The 21811-nt window shown below is 41.8% G+C and overlaps 1 long non-coding RNA gene across 2 annotated transcripts in view; it reads right to left on the reverse strand.

Moving 5' to 3' along the window:
* LOC125630966 (uncharacterized) overlaps positions 1-21811 on the reverse strand; it is a 97415-nt gene that overhangs the window by 1029 nt on the left and 74575 nt on the right. For both annotated transcript variants that reach the window (XR_007354838.2, XR_012666733.1), the window contains one exon: positions 388-469. This is a non-coding gene — a long non-coding RNA (uncharacterized LOC125630966). The remainder of the gene's footprint in view (positions 1-387; positions 470-21811) is intronic.

The following is a 21811-nucleotide window of genomic DNA, read 5'->3' on the forward strand; positions in this document are numbered from 1 at the left end:
TGCATACCCCATGAAGACGTCTTCCAGCAGGTACATCAACTCATCTACATATTTGCCTAGTTTTACCACAGGCTGCATTAAAAGCACTAGCCAAGTAAGTACAAACTAAAATTTTATACAATGGCTTGTTTATACTGAGCTATACACTGAAATATATTCCAATTGATTTATTTTATAATTATATGGGAAACAGGAGAAAGTCAGCAATTTTTCAGTAACAGTATGCTGTGACACTTTTATATTTTTATGCCTGATTCTGTGAGGAAGTAGTTTTTAAGTTAGATGAAACTTGGAGGGTACTCAAGACAAATCAGACTCCTGAAAAGGGTACAGAAGTCTGGAAAGGCTGAGAGCCACTGATGTACAGTAATGAGAAATTCTACTCACCACTCCTGTATTTTTATTGTTTTGAAAGCTTATTTTGCTGCTTCTTGTTCTTCAAGCTGCTCCTACTTCAAGGTTTCTTAACCTTAAATGAAATTCAAGCAAACATTCTCTATCAATAGCTTTATCAATATCTATATCAATACAAATATATCCAACTTTCCTGACGCATAAAGTATTGGTTTTTCACTTGGAAGAAAATAGGCAAGCAATGTTCTGCTGCTGATCTAGCAAAGAAGAATTTATAAGAAATTTCCCGAAAGGACCTTTGAAAGGTATTAGGGAGATGTTTTAGTTGTAGGAATTTGGGTTAGGGTTGCGAACTGTCTAATCACACAAACCCAAACACCCTTGCTCCACCCCTGCCCCCGTCCCGCCCATTCTCCGAGGCCCCGCTCCACTCACCCCATCCCCCCGTCCCTCCCCCATCCTCACTCACTTTCAGGGTTCAGTCACTCAAGGGGTTGGGTTGTGGGAAAGGGTGCTGGCTCCGGGTTGGGGCTGAGAGGTTCAGAGTGTGGGAGGGGGCTCCAGGCTGAGCCTGGGGCTAGGGGTTGGGGTGCAGGAGGGGGTGCAGGGTGCAAGCTCTAGGAGGGAGTTTGGGTGCTAGAGGTGGCTCAGGGCTGGGATAGGGGGTTGGGGTGCAGGAGGGGGTGCGGGGAAAAGGTTCTGGGAGGGAGTTTGGGTGTGGGAGGGGGCTCCGGGCTGGGGTGCGGTGTGCAGGCTCTGGCCAGAAGGTGCTTACCTCAGGCAGCTCCCGGTAAGCGGTGCAGTGGGGCTAAGGCAGGTTCCCCGCCTACTGTGCCCCGCGCCGCTCCCGGAAGCAGTTTCCAGGTCCCTGCGGCCCCAGGGGGCGCTGCATGCTGCCCGCAAGAGCCGCTCCTGGAGCTCCCATTGGCCGCAGCTCCTGGCCAATGGGAGCTGCAGAGTCGGCGCTGGGAGCAGGGACAGAGCCCCCTACCCCACCCTAGGGTCCGCAGGTACATGCCAGCTGCTTCCGGGAGCAGCACGAAGCCAGGGTAGGCAGGGAGCCTGCCTGAGCCCCACTGCGCCGCTGGACTTTCAGGGCCTAAAATCTCCCAGTTTGGCTTCAGTAGCCTCTGGAAGATATGGCCTGATTCCAGGAGACTCCTGGCAAAACTGGGAGGGTTGGCAACCCTAATTTGGGTACTTTTTGTATGGCTTAGCTTACCACCAGACAACCACCTACTCAGAACCTCCACTGAGAATCCTCTGTAAGTTGATATGTGCTCTGCCTTTTTTTGCGCACTATACTTTATGTTGGGGTTGGGACATTTCTGATTATTGAATAAGAGGGAGAGGTGACTACTTTATAGTTCATTATATTGGGGTGGGCTAAGAAACTACAACAAACTGGGTCAATCCTGAGACTCAAGAAATCATTACAGTCTGAAGTAAGCCACTCAACAGTGAATATCAGGAAAGAACTGAGTCTGTGTCCTGTAGTTTTAAAGGAAACAAAGCTAACTCATTAGCTGTCCAGACCAATTTCATACTGTACCACCACTTTGTTCTCATTCATCTAGCACATAGATGTGTTCAGTCATTTTAATGCTTACCAGAAGAACCCAGTGCAATGAAATCTTCATGTGTTGGTGAAAACCATGGACTGGCAAGTTGGTGATAAAGCACTTATTTTGTACTGACTGTGGTGCTAGCAGACCAGGTGCCAGCTCATGCCAAGGCCGCTAGGCCTTACTGAACACTGACAAATGCATAGCTAGAAACCAGTCTGGATCACCTGTATGTTAGTATTGTTAAAATAGATATTAGAGTTGTAAGAATGTGTCATGTTTAGACTTTATGGAATGCCTGTAGGGCACTGCATGTATTAATCTTACTTATAACATCCGTATCCCATATTATAAGGCAATATTTAAGTGTTAAGTGTTTTCTCTGCTCTAAATCTGTAAACTCTCACACCCAGGAGAGAAGCATTACCCAGTGTGAAGTACTAGTTTACCATCAGAGCTGTCATCTCCTCTCCAACAAAATAACACCCAAAGATACCAGACAAGCCATTGTGGAATATTAGTGGACAAAAGTCTTTGTTGATTGTTTCCCCACACCCATGAAGAGGGGAGGTCAAGAAGAAATTGTCACTGTGATGCTGCTTGGAATTTCAGGAGGGCGACAGTTCTAAGCATAAGCAAGGGATCCCCAAGCTGCTTACCTTGGATTTAGCCCTAAAGAACATAGAGAGCTTGCACATCACAGCAGCATCTATTACGTTTTGGAATCTAAGACTGTAACTCCTTTGTGTGTGTGTGTGTATGTTTACTTGCTTTAACCTTGTAAATAACTCATTTATTTTTTTAGTTAATAAATCTTTAGTTAGTTTACTATAGGATTAGCTACAAGTGTTGTCTTTGGTTTGAGATCTGAGGTACAATTGTCCTGGAGTAAGTGATTGGTCCTCTGGGACTGGGAGTAACCTGGATATTGTTGTGATTTTTGGTGTAAAGGACCATCTATCACAAAGACAGGCTTGCCTGGGTGGCAATATAGACCAGAGAGCCCAAGGGGAATGTCTGTGACTCCATGTTAAGACTGTTCTAGTGCTTGAAGAGTTGATACTTGGTTGGTGAAATCTAATTATAGAACACACGACCAATTTGGGGTTTGTGCCTTGATTTGTAATAGTCTGCCCTGAGGTTGGCACCCACATTTGTGAGCCACTCCAGATGGCTTGACACTTACTTCAAATTTTTAACCAAAAAATGAAAAACAAAACAAAAGGAAGATCTTGTAGATGGAAGATAAGGATTGACAAGTTGGCTTCCATAAGGTAAGACACTTTGAATATTTTACCAAATATCTATCAAGAGGTTCTGAAATGCTGAGATAAGTATATTTTCACTTCCCCTGTCAATAAATCTCTGAATTAAAATGTTTGGAAAATAGTAGGCACAAAATTGCCACAAGCCAATAGAACAAACAAGAAAGCCCAATCTTGAGGTTATCTACACACAGTTTGGGACTTGTATATCACTTTAGCAACCAGTTAAAGCTGTACAACCCCTAGTGTGGATGCAGCTACACTGATATAAAGGGATTAATAGAGATATAGCTGATTCCTATAAGTTTATTCTTATTTATTAACTAATCCCTGTAAGTTTCTAACCAAATATAGTTACAGAGGTACGAAAACCATGTGGAAACCAGTCCCAGGTAGTTTATTGCTGGATGCCTAGAATAGGTGTGACTTCATGAAATAAGAGATATAGCTTATACCTCACCACACCTGAAAGCTAAAATTGGAGACATCTGAAGAGATAAATAGTAGAGGTGGGACCAAGCCACAATTTTTGGATCCAGAACTGAGTTTCCCCAAATTTTGCGAGTTCTGAAAGACAAAATAGTTCCATTGAAATACAGTGGACTGGGAAAGCTTTCCAGAAAGAGAAACTGGAAAACCAAGGATTTTGCTCAAAATAATCAGTGCACATCTCTGAACACCAAAAATCAGGGGACCCATAAAGTCAACAAAGCTATGCTGAAACAAAAAATGAAGTCAGTGGAGCTCTGTTGATTTAAACCAGTTAAGGATCTAGCCCATACACCTTTTGGGGGTCTAAAAGGACTCTGTTTCTCCAGCCTTTTTATTTTCTACAGGGTCCCGTCAAACAAAATTAAATACCACAGGCCTAGTCTTCTCGCTTACCGTTCCTGTTCTGCTCTACTCTAAAGATCCATTTTCAGAGTCAGACACTGCCCCAGTGGCAGGATTCAGTCGCATAATCCCTTTTAGTGCCAAAAAACTAATATCAAATTAGTCCATGAACATATTCAAGTCCCTGGTGTGCCAACTGCAAACCAGACCGTGCCCTTAATCACAAAACATGAAACCGTTGTTAATTCATGTAAATATTGAGAGTGATTTAGGAAGATTTCAGATCCCTCCCATGTGTTTTACTTAACACAGTTGCCAACCTTTCTGAGCTTGCAAATAGTTAATTTTGTTTAACAAGAAGGAATGGGGGGGGAGAAGCAAAAGAGAGCTCACAGAGTGAAGCTGAACTCTATGTACTAAAGTAGTTAAGGTCAATAATACAGTTTACATTCAGTTGATAAAAAAAAAAAAACACCCAGATCTTCCAAGTATTTTCCATGGCCTTGTCTAATCCGAGCAAGGTGCTCTTGTACTTGGTCACACTTTCATAGAAAGCGAGAGCTACTAGCAAGCAAGCAGGAGCCTCACCCTGAAAAGGATTAGAGCACGTGTAACTTTATTTCATGGTCTGCCAAATGCCCCTTGCTGTGTCTCTGAATGGAAAATAGGAGAGAAGAATGAACTGGAATTTACAGCGCCTTTGATAAGCAACTGGTGTCAGCATATGCTCCAAATATGCCAAGTACTTCTTTCAATAGGGAGAAGGCCTCTTCTGGCTTTTATGGACCACATGACATTAGGCAGAAGACAACAAATATTACGCTGCTGTGACCCTGGCAGAGAGAGAGAAATCTTCCCACATTCCACCTTCTATTCGAACAGTGGTAAAAATCATTCTGGGTATGTTTGTACAATATGTGTGTGTATGTCACAACAATGTTTTGGCATCTCTTTAATACTTTCTGTGTTTTCTATGAAATTAAAAACATCATAATACAGTTTGGGTTCTTTCCCTTTGCCGCCTGTTTTCTTAGGGTGCACTAAGGTCATGTTTTCAAGCTTTTCTTTGCAACATTAAGGGCTAGACACTTACTGTTTTAAAATGGAAGCTGAGATTCTTCCATACACATCTGTCTCTAGAAGCTGGGACTTTTAGTCCCACCAATTCTGGCAAGAGCTGGCAACATTGCTATCATTTACAACATGGTCAGGTTATGAGATATATGAAGACTGACTTCAATTGGATGCACAGATGGAACAGAGGTCAGAATTTGCCTGAGTGGCTTTAAAGCAGTGAACAGGCAAACATAAACAACATACAGTTCCCAGTGGAATACAAAAATTAATTCAATCAAAATGTCAAACTGTGAGAGCAGGGCTCTTGTGTGGCTGATGAACAGCAATGGAATTTAGATTGAATTACATCCCACGAATTCATGGTGGATCTGTATATTGTTACTCCTCTGTACAATCTTTTTATAGTTTTTGAATTAAGATAACAAGAAAAAAATTTGGATTTAAAAACAGCTTGCATGTTTGATGTAGAAAGATAATGTAATGACATATGATAATGAAAGATATGTGATAACATGAAACACAGATAATTGGAAAACACAAGTATCTATTTAATTGTCTATAACCGAGGGCCTGATCCTGCAAACACAAATGTAACTTTACTCATATGACTAGTTCTATTGACTTTAATAAAAAATAAAATTAGGTATGCATAGGCTTGGAAGGATTAGATATTTATCAATAAACGACGATTTCACCATATACACAAACGAACAAAAAATATTTCCATCAAAATTTACAGATCAGCAAATCAAGAAAAATGCAGCTTGAGAAGTTAGTTTGATTTAAGGATATTTACTGTGTATGTTTTGACATGTGATGTTTACAATTTGAGTTTTAACGGTTGTGATGTTCCCCTGGTGTTATCTGGACTGGTGATCTGCTAGGGTCACTCCAATCCTCAACTCTGGGAGCCAGCCTTACCCCATTCTGCTGTGAGAATCCCCACTCCTGGGCTGTTCATGCACAGCCTGTGGCATGTAAGCTGCTCCTTGGATTGTGCAACCGAATGACACTAGCCAATATCTCTGGTCCAGTCCCAGACAGAACCCTAGGAACCTCCGTCTTGCAGTGTCCTGTTATTCCCGCTGGACGCTGCAAGCTTAAATGGGTTAATCCATTTAACACAGAAATTGATATGTACCAGGCTTGTTATCCCAAGCGGAGTCTCTGACACGCTTCAAACCAAACGCACTGCTTCAGGGAGAATAAACAAACAAAATTTATTAACTACAAAAGATAGATTTTAAGTGATTATAAGTCAAAGCACAACAAGTCAGATATGGTCAAATGAAATAAAACCAAAATGCATTCTAAACTGATCTTAACACTTTCAGTGCCCTTACAAATTTAGATGCATCTCACCACCGGCTGGCTGGTTGCTCTTCAGCCAGGCTCTCCCCTTTGATCAGCGCTTCAGTCTCTTGGTGGTGATGTCTGTAGATGAGGTGGACGAGAGAGGAAGAGCATGGCAAACGTCTCTCCCTTTTATCATGTTCTTTCTTCCCTCTTGGCTTTGCCCCCCCACCCTTCAGGGTCAGGTGAGCATTACCTCATCGTAGTCCCAAACTGTCCAAGGGAAGGGGGGTGACTCACTCGAGAGTCCAACAGATCCTTTGTTGATGCCTAGGCCAGTGTCCTTTGTTCCTGTGAGGCTGGACTGGGTTTGTCCCATACATGCCCTGATGAGGTGTGAACTGCCCCTCTGTTCCTGGAGAGTTTTTCCTGGGCTTGTTTTAAGCCATGAGGACACATTTTCAGCCTCATAACTATAGGCATCAAATTACACCCTATAACATTACTATAACAACAATGCTCAGGGCATCATGAGCCTTCCGAAGACACCCGACATGACAAACTTTGGATTGGAAACCACACAATCATATTATAAGGATGAACATGGGTGTGCAGGGTGTTCCCCTGAGATACAGAGTGTCACAACGGTTATAAAGCTTTAACTTTTTGAATCTCAACATCTACTGCCATTAAATAATTATTGGCTGAACTCCCCTATTGTCTGACCCCCCTCGCCTCCGCACATAATTACCCACAACTGTGAACATTTAAATTGACAATAAAAAGAAAATGCTTAAATTCTGTAATTTTGCACACCTGTGAAAATGTAAATAGATAAAAATAGAAAAAATGCTTAAAACAAACATTGGTATCATATGTCAAAACTATAAAAAAACATCAAATTCTATCAAACCTGCGTATGTGCTTAAGGACCCCGATCCTTTATACCAGTGTGGCTGCATCCACACTACCATGTGTTGAATTGCCATAGCTATGCTGGTGCACTGGTACCATTGCCTGTCATGCTGACCAATACTGTCGCATTGTTTCCTTGTACTCTCCTGTCTGTCTATCCATCTGTAGTCTCTTGTCTTATACTTAGACTGTAAACTCCTTGGGGCAGGGACAATCTTTTGATGATTCAGGAAAGCACTAGGTAAGTTAATGTAGGATATGCTCATCAATGGCTATTAGCCAGGATGGGCAGGGATGGTGTCCCTAGCCTCTGTTTGCCAGAAGCTGGGAATGGGTGACAGGGGATGGATCACTGGATGATTACCTGTTCTGTTCATTCCCTCTGGGACACCTGGCATTGGCCACTGTTGAAAGACAGGATCCTGGGCTAGATGGACCTTTTGTCTGACCCAGTATGGCTGTTCTTATGTGACTGAAGGGGAAAAGGTATATTAGTACAGCCTTGCAATTCTTGGGAGCAATGTTCCCTCTAATTTTTGACAGGCCGTGTGCGCAAAAAATTTCTTCTGTGCAAATTTTTGTGCTTCTGTGCAAATTTTTGTGAGCGCGGTGTTTTGCCGTGTGCACGGGGTTTGGGATCTGGCGTGCGCGCACACACGCGCACAGCTTAGAGGGAACAGTACTTGGGAGACATGCTTTGGTTTACAGAACAAATGAGTCACTGTTCCTTTCCCAAATAAATGTATTAAATGAGCAAAGACACTAATGGGATGTTCAAATAAATGTAAATTTCAAATGTTATTTCAAAAATGATTCAGGATATGGAAAAGCTAAGGTTCTCCCAGACATGTTAACATTCCTATGTTGCTCCTCATAAAGTAGATATTAAAACCTCTATTTCAGAGTTTAGTTACGGTAGCTATAAATAAATTGTGTATGTACAATTTCTTTAATTTTTGGTATTGACACTTACAACAACATCATTGCGTTAATATATGTGCTTGTACTGTATATGCATGCTTTAAAAAGGGGGGGGGGGAGAAATCCTAGCTTTAACCATATGAAGTGTTACAGTTGTGTTTTTACACAAGGCATAAGATATATAATTATGCATTCTCCATGGTTCTTCGGTCAGTTATAAATAGGGTTGGCAGAATTCAATTAAAAAAATAATTTTGACTGTTAATGTTGACGTTTGGTTTTAAGCATTTTTTCTATTTTAATACAGTTAAATTTTCACAGTTGCATGAAAATAGGGGATTCAGACAATAATTATTTAAAGACGGGAGGTGTTGAAATTCAAACTGTTAAAACAAAAATTGTAAGCATCACATGTCAAAATATAACAAGTAAATATCCTTAAATCAAACTCTAATAAGTTCTCAAGCAGCATTTTTCTTACTTTACTTATGTCAGGCCCACAGGTTCAAGACCTGGGTTTGTAGGGAATCCTTGGAGTCATAACACTCCAATCCTTCACCTGGCAGCTCAGAGACAACAACTGGGACCCAGACTCATGAAGCCGAACTAGGGTACAAATCCCGCCCCTCCACTCTGATTGGGAGAGTTCCAAGGCTCCTGATTGGGCTGAACCCCCTATGTAAGCCAGAAGACCAAGCAGGAACTTGTCTGAACAACTGGGTTTCACCCTGCTGTAGACTGCTTGCACTTCCCTGGCTTTTACCTGTTCCTGCCCTCTGATCCTCACCTCCTGGTATCCTGACTCGGCCTGACTCTGGGTAACTGCCTCCTGGTTTCTGCCCTCTGGTACTGTTGCCTGATCCTGACGTCCTGGTAACCTGCCTCTGCCTGCCTCCTGACACTTGTTTCTACCTCTCCAGTTTGTCACTCAATTCTGATCTCCTGGATTTCCAACTCAGCCTGGTTTTTGGTAATTGGCTCCTGGCCCCTGGATTCTCTGCCTGCACCAAGTGCTAACCCTTAGGCCTGGACACTTACGCTCTGGCCCTGACAGCTTGTTTGGACCATTGCAACCTGCAGGAGTAGGCTCAGTATGAGAAGAATGGACCCATAGCTCAGCCACTGCCACCAGAAGCACTGGACTCACCCAAATGGGCCACCCACCTTCAGGCAGCTAATCAATACGTGCAGGATTGGGTCACAGAGTTAATCACAGAGAACCAGCTACTCCAGAAACAACTAAACCAGCTGCATAGGGAGAACGCCACACTTCAGGAATGACTTGCAGTGCCTTGCCCTAATCAGGGGCATCCGGTTCCTCTGACAGAACATTTTGATGAATCCTGCCAGTGGTTCTGGGGCTTTATGAACCAATGTTGCCATTTGTTCCTGACATGCCTCAGACCAAAGCCTTTGATCAGTCCAAGGTGAGCATTGTAGTCAGACTGCTAATAGGAGATACTCTAGACTGGGCCTCCCCCACTGCTGGAAAACAATAGCCTGGTACTGTTGAATTGGAATGCTTTCCCCTGGTCTATCTCAGTAATAATTGATGATCCACACCTGGCTTGAACAGCAGAGGCTGCTTTGAGAAGACTCCAGAGTGGGCTGAATAAAGCCGCTACCTACATCTTAGTATTTAGACTTCTAGCATTTGTATACACGCACTTATAAATTTTGTCACTTTTTAGTTGTCCACCCTTATGTGATGTAACTGAATGGGTCTCTTTTTCATTTGACTGTTTCTCTTCAGTTTCTACCTGTACTCTATCAACTTCTATCCTTTCACCTTTACTACGATATAGAGAATCCCTGTTAATAGAGCCTCCCTCTACAGGGGTCTGACCAAATTGTGGGCTCTTCTGCACCTCTCAGCTTTCCCTCAGCCCTTAGTTTAAAAATCTGTGCTAAACTAGAGACGTGTGCACTTGGCCTGTCTTCCACAGAATTTCTGGGCTTTATCTTGACCAGGCAGGGAATCCAGATGGACCCCAGGCTGCCCATGACTGGCCAATCCCCACATGATCCATGACTAGCAATGCTTCATAAGATTTGCCAGTTTTTTATCAGCAATTCCTCCTGCATTTCTTAAAACAAGTTGGAATCCTCACCACCCTGCTCTCAAAAAATGCCCAGTGGTTCCCTGAAACCCAGCATTCATTTGATCAGCTGAAACTTACCTTTTCCATAGCACCCATACTGACTCACCCAGATGCCATGCAAGTCTTTCTTGTAGAACGCAGTGCTTCCGGTACAGCAACATGGTCCTGAACAAAGACTATGCCCGTGAGCCTATTATTCATGAAAGCTTAACCCTGCTGAAGAGTGGCAACATTATTTGGGAGGGGCTCACCATCTGGTACAAGTATATCCTGATCACAAAAATCTGGAGAACTTGCACAGGGCAAAGACATTAAACCAACAGCAGCTCCAGTGGGCTCTATTTTTCTGGTGATTCAACATCACCATCACATATTGCCCTGGAATGAGAAATGGCAAGGCGTACACCTTATCCTATAGCCTTGATATTGAACCCCACTGGCCTAGCCAGCAATCAGACCATGTCCTCAAGCCCCGTAACTTCCTGAATGCTTGTCTTCACCAGGATCTATTCTGCCTGATGAACTAGCTGCCACTGACAAGAAACCATGCAACACTCAGGAGGTAGTCACGTTCGTGAATAGCCTCATTTGCCTTTCCCCAGATCAGGTGAGCGTGGCAACCCTACAGCTGTGCCATGACTCCCCACTGGCAGGACACTTGAAGACTCAGCAAATGACATCCTGTCTTGACTGGTGGCCCCAAATGCTCCTCCCAATACATGCCTTCATAGCAACTTGCAATGTGTGAGTTCAAGCCCAGGCACCACACCACAAACTCTGTCGTCTACTTCAACCTCTAGACACTCTGTCCCGGGCCATTATTGCATTAGATTTGATCATGGAGCTCCCAGAGTCCAAGGGATTTATGATGATCTTGACAGTGAGGTAGACCACTTCAACAAAATGGCCCACTTCGTGCCCTACACTGGTCTGCCCTCTGCTGAAGAGACAGCCCAGCTCTGGATAAGTTCCCAATGTAGACCACCCCTAACTCTTCTTTGTCCTGTGACAGCAGAAGTGTTAATTACCCACTTTTTCATCTTGGTTTCTTGCAGCATTTGTTAATTCCTTACGCTTAACAATCTGTTCCACATTGTATTTAGCTGTGATGCTCCGGTTACCTTTCCCAGACCTAAAAAAAAGCTCTGTGGTGCTTGAAAGCTTGTCTCTTTGATATCACATTACCCATCTAGTCTCTCTTCTAACTTTCCGTATTTTTAAGATATATTATTAAAATTACAATGTAAGTTCTCAGTAAATAACCCTGTTTTCTGTCAGACTCACATCTTGGCTTAAAAGCTTTGCCTCACTGAGAGGCTGTGTTGGAGTATGAAATTGATGCAGCAGGCCATCTTATTACAATTGGAAATAAATAAGACTGAAAATGGAGCTAAAGAGGACCACGTTTCACTTGACAAACCTTTAATGTAAAGAAATGTGATAGTGTACTACTGTGCAAGGGTTATAACTTAAGGGACAGTGTGAAAATGCAGAACAGACAGATTCTTCTGAAAAATGTTAAGCAAATCTTTGAAAATAACTAACATGTCCTAACGACAATGATTCTTATTCCTGAAGTCTCTATATGCCTGAATATATGACATATCAAAATGTATTTAATATATCTATCACGCTATATAAAACATTTTTTTTGAAAACAGCAGATCCATTTATATGTATATAATTGCTATGACAAAATATCAATATTAATATAGCACTTCTTTGAAATATGGAATGTAAGCAGACAACATTTCAAATAAACATAAATGAGAGAGAGTGGGGGGTTGGGGATATTCAAATCTAGACTTCTGGAGGCAAATGCTGCCAGAACCCTTAGAATGTTACATCTCTTATATTCCATGGTGCTATATAAAGTTTACATAAATACACCCACATTTATAGCTAGCTTGAGCACAGATTATAGTATGTGTATATTATATTTGTCTCTCTATTCCTACATATGCTTGAGAGATATATCTAGACACCCTCTCATATATATTCTAGTACATGTTAATTGTACATATAATTTCCATAATTTGTTATTCTATAAAGTAAAACTCAAGGAAATTTCAATAACATGATGGTGCAAAGAGAAATATGTTTCCTCTTGCAGACAAGCTTTTGCTCTTTGCTTAATTAATCCCTAAAACTTTCATGCCTTAAAGAGAATAATTAGATCGGACAGTTCTGAGCTTAGCGTATGGCTGCAAACAACAAAAACTGTGTTCAGTTTATATGCTTCCTAGAGCCTGTTGAAAGACAGCTCCAATGTTATTTACAACAGTTTCTGTTAGGGGCTGGAAGCAAAGCTTGGACTTTAAATGTGTCTGAAGTTCCCCAAGGGCTGCACTTCCATGCAGTGTGTTACTATAGTCCCTCCTTTGTGATTTTCACTCCATAACAAACCATGGTCTAGACAGGACCAGGCTAGAAATTCCAGCATTACCAATCCAGCCAGACTACATTTATTATCACCTTGAATGTAATGCTAGCTTGAAACCTCCAGGCCTCTCAGTTTCAAACAATGAATTGAGGCAGCTAAACCTGCTGCACTCCAGTCAGTGTCTGTCAGCTTCTCGAAAGACCTCATTTTATAGAAAATAATTCATAGCTCACCAGAGAAATAAAGTTTAAACCTTAAGTTACATCAGGCAGGGCTATTGAGGGGGATGCTGAGCACAGGGCAAGAGCATAGGCAGCACATGAACACCCCCGTTCGGCGAGGCTAGCCCTTGTCCTGCCCCTTCTGCCCAAGGGCCCCCCTTCACCTGTGGCCGAGGACCCCCGGCCAAACCGCCCCGAAAACTGTCTGGTAGAGTTGCCAACTTTGGCTGGGTGAATACCTGGAGATTTCATCACATGACATTATCTTTAATTAAAGATTAATCTGGAGGGTTGGCAACCCTAATGGATGGGCTGCTGGTTGGCCTGTCCTAGCTGCACCAGCCAGCCTGACCCCCAGGCCGAAAAATCAGGTCTTCTTTCGATAACAGGATATTTCTAAATTTCCTTTCCCCCATAGGATTGTGTTTCTTGTATTCATTAGCAAAGTGCTGGCCAGCTCAGTCACTGCATCCATAAGAAGCATGTGCATATACTCCAGGCCAGGAATCGTGTTTTACCATCCCAAGGGGACTAGTCTAGCTGGAAAACCTGAGCTGGAAGACAATATTTTGACCAGCTTGATGTAACAAGTGGGAGTCCAAACTATGGGCTTTTTCTTCCCTCCCCTTTTCTTAGTGGAGACTTCCAAAATACAGCGATTATTGTAATATAATTTTGTGAGGCTCGTGATATGCAATAATTTTTATAATGCTAGCCTGGATTAAGCATTGACACCTCCTCAGTAACCAGGCCACACAGATGCTGCAGAATAAAAGCAAAACAGTAAATCCAATAAACAGTTTGGTATTTCTCAGCTTCATAACTATTCCCCATAAACCTAAAGCCTCTCTCCTGGCACTAAAATGAGGCCGGATTGTGTAAAGTCTGGAAGTCAATGGGAGTTGAGGGTATTCAGCATCTAGCTGCACTGGACTCCTTTGGTAAAATCCTGACCCTACTGTAGCCAGTTGGGGCTTTGCTATTAACTTCAGTGGTGTTAGGATTTCACCTCTAACGTCCATCACGGTCAGAGGCAGAGCACGGCAGAGCACAGCAAAGCATGGTGATGTTAGATTGTATTTGGAAATAAACCCAAACTCAGGGCTCATTATCCCTCACAAATCAAAGGGAGAGAGAGGAAAAACAAAAAAGCAGGAACTGTGGCCACTTTAACAGCAGCAGGACACAGCATTCTTGTTTTAAATTTTCAATCAGGTACCTAAAATAGACTTCCGGGGGCATTTAAGCCGACAGTTTTATTTTCTCTGTGAGCAGGACAAAAGATGAATAGCGTAAAGCCAGATCATTCTCAAAATAATTGCATCCTTGACATATCTAAATTTGTCTGAAGAAAAAAAAATTACAGTGGCAGTTGATCTTATTAATTAGAGTTGTACCAGGATTGTAATACTCTGTTATTCACAGACTGCCTGCAGCTACTAAAATAAAATTAACCACTTCTCTAGGGAAACCAGAATTTATTTCCCTGACCCTCCCTTTAAAAAAAAATATCAGTGGCTCTCTGCATTTTTTGGGGGGGGAGGGAGGGAGGAAGTGGCAGGTAAAAGCTCCGTTTAAAAAAAAATGTCTTCAGTTCTTTTCCCTTCTCTATGTTTCACTGGGTTTCTGATAGATTGCACTGTCTCATATGGAACAGGATCATGTTACAAATGAATGAAAAACAAGTTTCTTGACAAAAAATATGTTTTGTAACATTATTTGTTAGTCCTTATGATTTTATTAGTGACAGGAAAAGGGAAATGGCACTAGGTACCGGTTAGAGTTTCAATGCTCTTTTTCCCTTGCCCCTTCAGATCACATTTCCATTATTATTATTGTAAGAAGTAATATTACAGGTCCCCACTGTGCTAAGCACTCTACAAAGGCATAGTGATAGAAGGAACTTACAATCCAAATAGACAAGACAGAGAAAGAGTGGTATAGGAAACAGTGGCACAGAGAGTTGACTTGCCCAAGGACATGCAGCAAATCAGTGGCAGGGTCACTGATTGCCAGGGCAGTCCTCTATTCACTGATCCATGCCAGTGATTAATCTTTAAATGGAAGATAGCGATTGTTTACAAGTGCAGCTCTGCCCAAGATGAGTAGGGGAAACATATTGGGTTGGCAGAATTTAAGCTTTATGTTCATCTTCTCAGGGATATAATGTAGCCCATTATCTTGTCACATCTTGGGCTTTCCCAAAAGGCCAGGTGAAAGTAAAACATTAAGGTCAAAAACATCAAGTGGCCATTAGTTTTGGATGGCCAACTTGAGACTCTTTGGGCCTGATTTTCAGAGGTGCTGAGCACTCACAACGAGGATGGCCAGGTGCTTGGTTTTTGACTGGAAAGTCCAGTCAAAAAGGGGACCTGACAGTGTCCAGTCATATCTACCAACTGCACACCCAATGTCCAGGTACTGCAGCCAGGGAGGCACCAAGTCATCACCTGCTCCAGCTCCTACTCAGCCGGGGCCGCCTCCTCCCTGTGTCGGGCGCTTGCCGCTCCCAGCCCCAGCTCCACAGGTAAGTCCCTCCCAACCCGAGGGGGGGGAGGGAGGAGGGAAAAAGCAGCAAGCAATGGGGGGGAGAAGGGAAGAGGAGTGGATGGGGAGGGGACCCAGGGAAAGAGGCGGGGCAGGGGAGGTTCCAGCACTCCTGCTGGAGTGTCCAGTTTTTAATATTACCAAGTTGGCAACCCTACACAATGAGGGGTGCTTTCACAATGTGTATTGCGGGGGTGCTGCGAGCCATTGATCCAAACCGTAAACCCTGGATACAATGGAAACCACTTCCAGCCAGAGGGTGCGCCCGCACCCCCCAGCACCTCTAGTTCCAGCGCTTACGCCCACAGCTACTCTTGACCTTAGCTGGAGTCGTCGTGGCTGCACAGCTTCTGAAAAATCGGACCTAGGTGTCCTGAGTAGAGCTGGCCTACCCTCTTGTTTGAAACTTTTATTTGATAAAAAATGGCCTTTTGTAAAAATGAAAATTTTTTCAGAAAAGAACAGAAGAATCTACAACAAAGGAATAAGTTTGTGCTCTTTAATTATGACTTAATTGGCATCACAGACATTTGGTGGGATAAGTCTCATGACTGTAATATTGGTATAGAGAGGTATTATTTGTTTAGGAAGGGCAGGCAAGATAAAAAGGGAGGTGTTGTATTACACATCAAGAATATATACACTTGTTCTCACATCCAGAAGAAAGTGAGAGGCAGACCAGTTAAAAGTCTCTGGGTAAAGATAAAAGGGGTAAAAATAGGAGTGATATCATGGTAGGAGTCTACTATAGATCACCAAATCCAGAAGAGGATGTGGATAAGGCATTTCTAGAACAAATAACAGAAATATCTAAAACACAAGACGTGGTAGTAATAGGGACTTTAACTACCCAGACACTTGTTGGAAAAGTAATATGGCAAAATACAAAATTTCCAGTAAGTTCTTGGAATGTACTGGGGACAACATCTTGTTTCAGAAAGTGGAGGAAGTAAGAGGGAGGCAGCCATTTTAGATTTGATTCTGACCAACAGAGAGGAATTGGTAGCAAATCTGAAGGTGGAAGGCAATTTGGATTAATGTGACCCCCAAATGATAGATTTCATGATTCTAAAGAAAGGAAGATGAGAGAGCGGCAGAATAAGGACAATAGACTTCAAAAAAGCAGACTTTAACAAACTCTGAGAACTGGTAGGTAAGGTCCCATGGGAAGAAAAATCTTAAGGATAAAGGAGTTCAGGTGAGCTGGCAGATTCTCAAGGAGACAACATTAAAGACACAAGTGCAAACTATCCTGATGCAAAGGAAAGATAGAACGAATAGTAAGAAGCCAATATGGCTCCATTAGGAGCGCTTTAATGACCTGAAAATCAAAAACAAAGCCTCCAAGAAGTAGAAACATGGACAAATTCCTAAGGAGGAGTACAAAAGAACAGAGCAAGTATATAGGGACATAATCAGAAAGGCACAAAATCAGTTACACTTCACGAGGAACAAGAAGAACCTCTACTTATTGCCTTTTAAATACCTTAGGAGCAAGAGAAAGACAAGCTTAGCTCCTCTACTTAGTGCGGAAGGAAAGTCAATAACTGATGACATTAAGAAGGCTGAGGTGTTTCAATGCCTATTTTGCATCTGTTACCCACACAATCTAGGGTGATGGCTCTGCACACCACAGTCATGCAGAGGGGTAAGAATTCTAGCAGCTTGATGCTGAACTGTAATCCGGACACGGTTCCCAAAGAGCTTTGTTTTTGATTTACATTATATAGGTAAAACTAACTACCTCCTTCAAATTTACTGAACCTATCACATTATCCCACACTCCTAAGTAACAAAATTTTAACCAGTTACACACTGGCACCTATGTGTCCTCCTTCCTGCCCAAGTTTTTTACATCTTATCTTTAATGCCCAAATTGTAACTATTTGTGACCTTTTCTGTGTATATGGTCAGCATAAATTCACTGGTCAGAGCTTATCTTATCATTTGTTGAGTCTCTCTGTATCCTCTCTAAAATTTCCCAGCACCTGGGTGTTTCTACTTTATAAACTTGGTGCTTATAACTCTCGTTAGGGACATTCCTGCGCTGGGGGTGCTTTATCAGCAGCAGAACGGTCTCTTTACTTTTTCTTTTTTTTCCCCCAATTTTAGCAGTGCACTCCCTGAGTTTCACCCAAGGCTGGTTTAATATGGGAGGGAGGGGTGATCAGGTCCCAGGCCTACACATCATTCTTCACTAAAAAGGTTAATGGTGACCAGACACTCAACACACTTCATATTAACAAGGGGGGAAGGAACACAAGTCAAAATAGGGAAAGACTAGGTTAATGAATATTTAGATAAGTTAGATGTATTCAAGTCAGCAGGGCCTGATGAAATTCATCCTATGGTACTTAAGGAACTAGCTAAAGCCATCTTGGAACCATTAACTATTATTTACAAGAACCCATAGAGGACAGGTGTCGTCTCAGAGGCAAATTTAGTACCTATCTTTAAAAAGGGGAACAACTAAGACTCTGGGAATTATAGACCAGTCAGCCTAACCTCAATACCTGGAACGATACTGGAATAAATTATTAAACAATCAATTAGTAAGCACCTAGAGAATAAGAGAGTTATAAGGAATAGCCAGCATGGATTTTTCAAGAACAAATTATGCCAAACCTATCTCATTTTCTTCTTTGACAGGGTTCCTGGCCTAGTGGAGGGGGGGGGGGGGAAGCAGTTGACATGATATATCTTGATTTTAGTAATGCTACTGACACAATGCCCCATGAAATTCAAATAAGAAAACTAAAAAAATGCAGTCTAGATGAAATTATTATAAGGTGCGTGCACAACTGTTTGAAAGACCATACTCAAAAAGTAGTTATCAATGGAAAGTAAATGTCATACTGGGAGGGAGTTTCTAGTAGGGTCCCTCAGAGGCCAGTCCTGGGTCTGGTATTAGTCAACATTTTCATTAATGATTTGAATAATGGACTGGAGGGTATGTATATAAAATTTGTGGATGACACTAAGCTGGGAGGAGATGCAAGCATTTTGGAAGACAGGATTAGAATTCAAAACAACCTTGAAATATTGGATAAATGGCTGAATTCATCAAGAAGAAATTTGATAATGATAAGTGCAAAGTACTTCATTTAGGAAGGAAAAGTCAAACGTACTACAAAATGGGAAATAACTGGCTAGGGTGGTAGTACTGTTGAAAAGTATCAGAAATGTTATAGTGGATCACAAATTGAATATGGGTCAACAATGTGATGCAGATGTAAAAAAGGCTAATATTTTGAGGTGTGTTAACAGGAGTGATGCATGTAAGACACAGGAGGTAATTGCCCCATTCTACTCAGCACTGGTGAGACCTCAGCGGGAGCACTGTGCAGTTCTGGGCGTCACACTTTAGGAAAGATGTGAACATATTGGAGAGAGTCCAGAGGAGAGGAACAAAAATCACAGAAGGTTTAGAAAACTTGACCTATGAGGAAAGGTTAAAAAAACCTGGATGTGTTTAATCTTGAGAAATTTGAGAATTAACCCTAATCTGCAGCAAAGGAAATGTAATTTAGATATTAGAAAAACTTTCTAACAATAAGGGTAATTAAGCTCTGGGAATAGGCCTCCAAAGGATGTTGTGGAATCCCATCATTGGTGGTTTTTAAGAAGATGCTGGACAAACATCTGTCCGGGATGGTTTAGATTTACTTTATCTTGCCTCAGCATAGGGGGCTGAACTCAATGACTTCTCAAGGTCCCTTCCAGACTTACATTTCTATGATTCTCAGTCCTTCGCCCATGATTAATGTTTAGTAATGGATGGACCAAAGAAATGGTATGTTGGGTTGTTTTGCTTTTGATAAGCATGCAATCATTCTTTCCTTTGGAGCGCACACAGAAAATACTAGAGTACAGACGTCACACTGTTAACAATTGAGGAGAGAATCCAGGTTTCCTTCTTTTTCTAGAAGTCAGGCAGCAGAAGGCTAAAGATTCCACCCACCAGACAACCCATGTCAGTGAGACAGAGAATAAACGAACAGGGCAAAGTGCAAATCCTTTTAGAAAGAAGGTGCACATTTAAGAGTGAGGTTCTTCTATTTACAAGCAATAAACAAGAATAGGAAATAGCTAATCATATGTGTACTGGGGTTGGGATTACTTTTCCTTTATTGAAATATTTGGGATTAGAGCTGTTGCAAAAATTAACATTCCTAATGAACAAAATCAGGTTGTTTTCTATTTTAATTTTTTTTTAATGAGAAAGGTAACTCTTAGCTGAAACACTATCAACCACCAGCCCTTATGGGTTTTGCAGCAGCCTTGTACTGTTGGTCTGACGTAGAAGGAATTTAATGTGGGCCTATTAAAGGAAAAGACAAAACAGCAAAACCACGACCCCTCTCTTTAAGAGCACAGTAGGCTTTTTCTTATTTCTGTTGAATTGGGTCCAAAAAGGCTCACAAAACATGAGGCTGGAGACTTACATTTCCTTTTCTAGTAAAAAGCACCAAAAACATTCAGAGGATTTTGTAGCTGAAGAAGATCTTTTGGAGAGAAAGTCCAGCCAGTTTTCTTTCAGGAGTGGGGTGGACTGGGCTCCAGCAGATATGCCAGTGCTGTTTTTAGTGGAATCAACAGTATAGTATCTTCTCCTGATACTGTAATCACAGAAACAATAACTGGTAAATCAAAAGAGGTCATTTGGCATGTGCAAGTGTAGTTTTCCCACTAACACTAGGAAAATCCAGACAAGGCTCATGGAGATAACAAGACAAGAGGTCAACTTTGTTGCACAATCACACTGCTCTCTGTTGCATCCCCTCCCTCAACTTTATTTGCATATTGTCACTATAGGCCCTAATTCAGGAAAACACTGAAGCATGTACGTAAATCCATCCCTTTAAGAATGCTTTTGTGAATCGGGGCCCTAGACTGTAAGCTCTTTGAGGTCAGGTACTTCTTCTTCTGATCTGTAAAAGTACCTAGCAGAATTTTAGCACTCTATAAACACTGGATTTCAGCTAATGCCTTTGAGCTATGTAGTGCAATTCCACATTACAACAATTTGTCCCTTTTTTGATTTTGTTAAAAAATGCAATAAAATGCCCATATAAACAGAACAGCAGAACCATCTTCCAAATCAGTCAGTGCTAACATGGCTTCATTTCAAGTTTGTAAAGGTACATTTTATCTCCAAAGCCACGCTCACTGACAGCTTTATATATTGTATTTACATTTGGAAAAAAACCCTAAAATTGAAACTAAAGAAAATTGTTTCCCCATGTGAAAAAAAAATTGAGAACCTCTTCCCCCCTGCAGAATTTTTCTTCCACAAAAATTCTGCTCACAGTGGTGCATGGGGCTTTAAAAATTGTGTTGATTGTGTGTGGCTACTGCACCTTTAAAAAGACCTGTCTGGAGTGGCCTTGGTGACTGAAGTCAAGAATGAAGTGATGGTGAATATAGCCTGTAAATAGGGACTCACTAGTGCTTTCCCCCTGATAACATAGCAAGGTGCAGTTTTGCTATGGTATAGAATCTCCAAGTGAATATTAAAAGTAGATTAACCATGATGGGTCTGATTTTGCAAATGCTGAGCACCTTGCACAATGGCCTGAGTGCACTCTCAGTGTTCATTGACATCAGTGGGAGTGGAGGTCACACAACATTTCACAGGAAGTGCTTGACACCTTGCAGAATCAGGTCCAATATGGCCCATTTGCACAGTCCTGTTGTTGAATACAAGAGCAAGAACAGATGTTATGGGGCAGTCTATACTCATTGGTGATTTACATTCAGAAATATCTTGTTATCTCATGAGTGAACCAGGATTCAAGCTCATATGCTATCACTGTTGAAGTGAGTGATGGTAATGTCATTCTGAAGCTACTCAGATAAAAGGTCAACAGTGAAACAGGATCTGTGGGTATTAGCATACTTGTCAAGTCTCCCTCATCCGTCACAATGAAGCGCTTCAGAATCAAGATTGTTTCTCCTCCTTCTCTTCTCCTTCACTGACATAACCGAGCTACATCCCACTGAGGAAAGCTGGCTTACATCAGAAATTAAAAATTAAAAACATTAAACTTGAAGGATGTGCTCACCTTAAAGGAATCTCCAAGCCTTTCTGGAGCTGAACCTGTTCAGTGAGGATATCACAAGACCGATGTCTCCCTGGCGATGGAATCAGTCGCCATGGTAACTTCAAGATTGCATACATCAACAGATTTTAAAATGTTGACAGTTTAGAAAGTGACTATTTAGAAATTTAAATTAGGGACGATATTTACACATTTAAAGATACCAAGCCATTTAGAAAAAAATCTATCACAGTGACTTTAAGCAATGCCAAAGTAGAAACTGAGCCTTAAAT

This window comes from Caretta caretta, chromosome 2 (genome assembly GCF_965140235.1).
Source record: "Caretta caretta isolate rCarCar2 chromosome 2, rCarCar1.hap1, whole genome shotgun sequence".
In the NCBI taxonomy this organism is placed as follows: Eukaryota; Metazoa; Chordata; order Testudines; family Cheloniidae; genus Caretta; species Caretta caretta.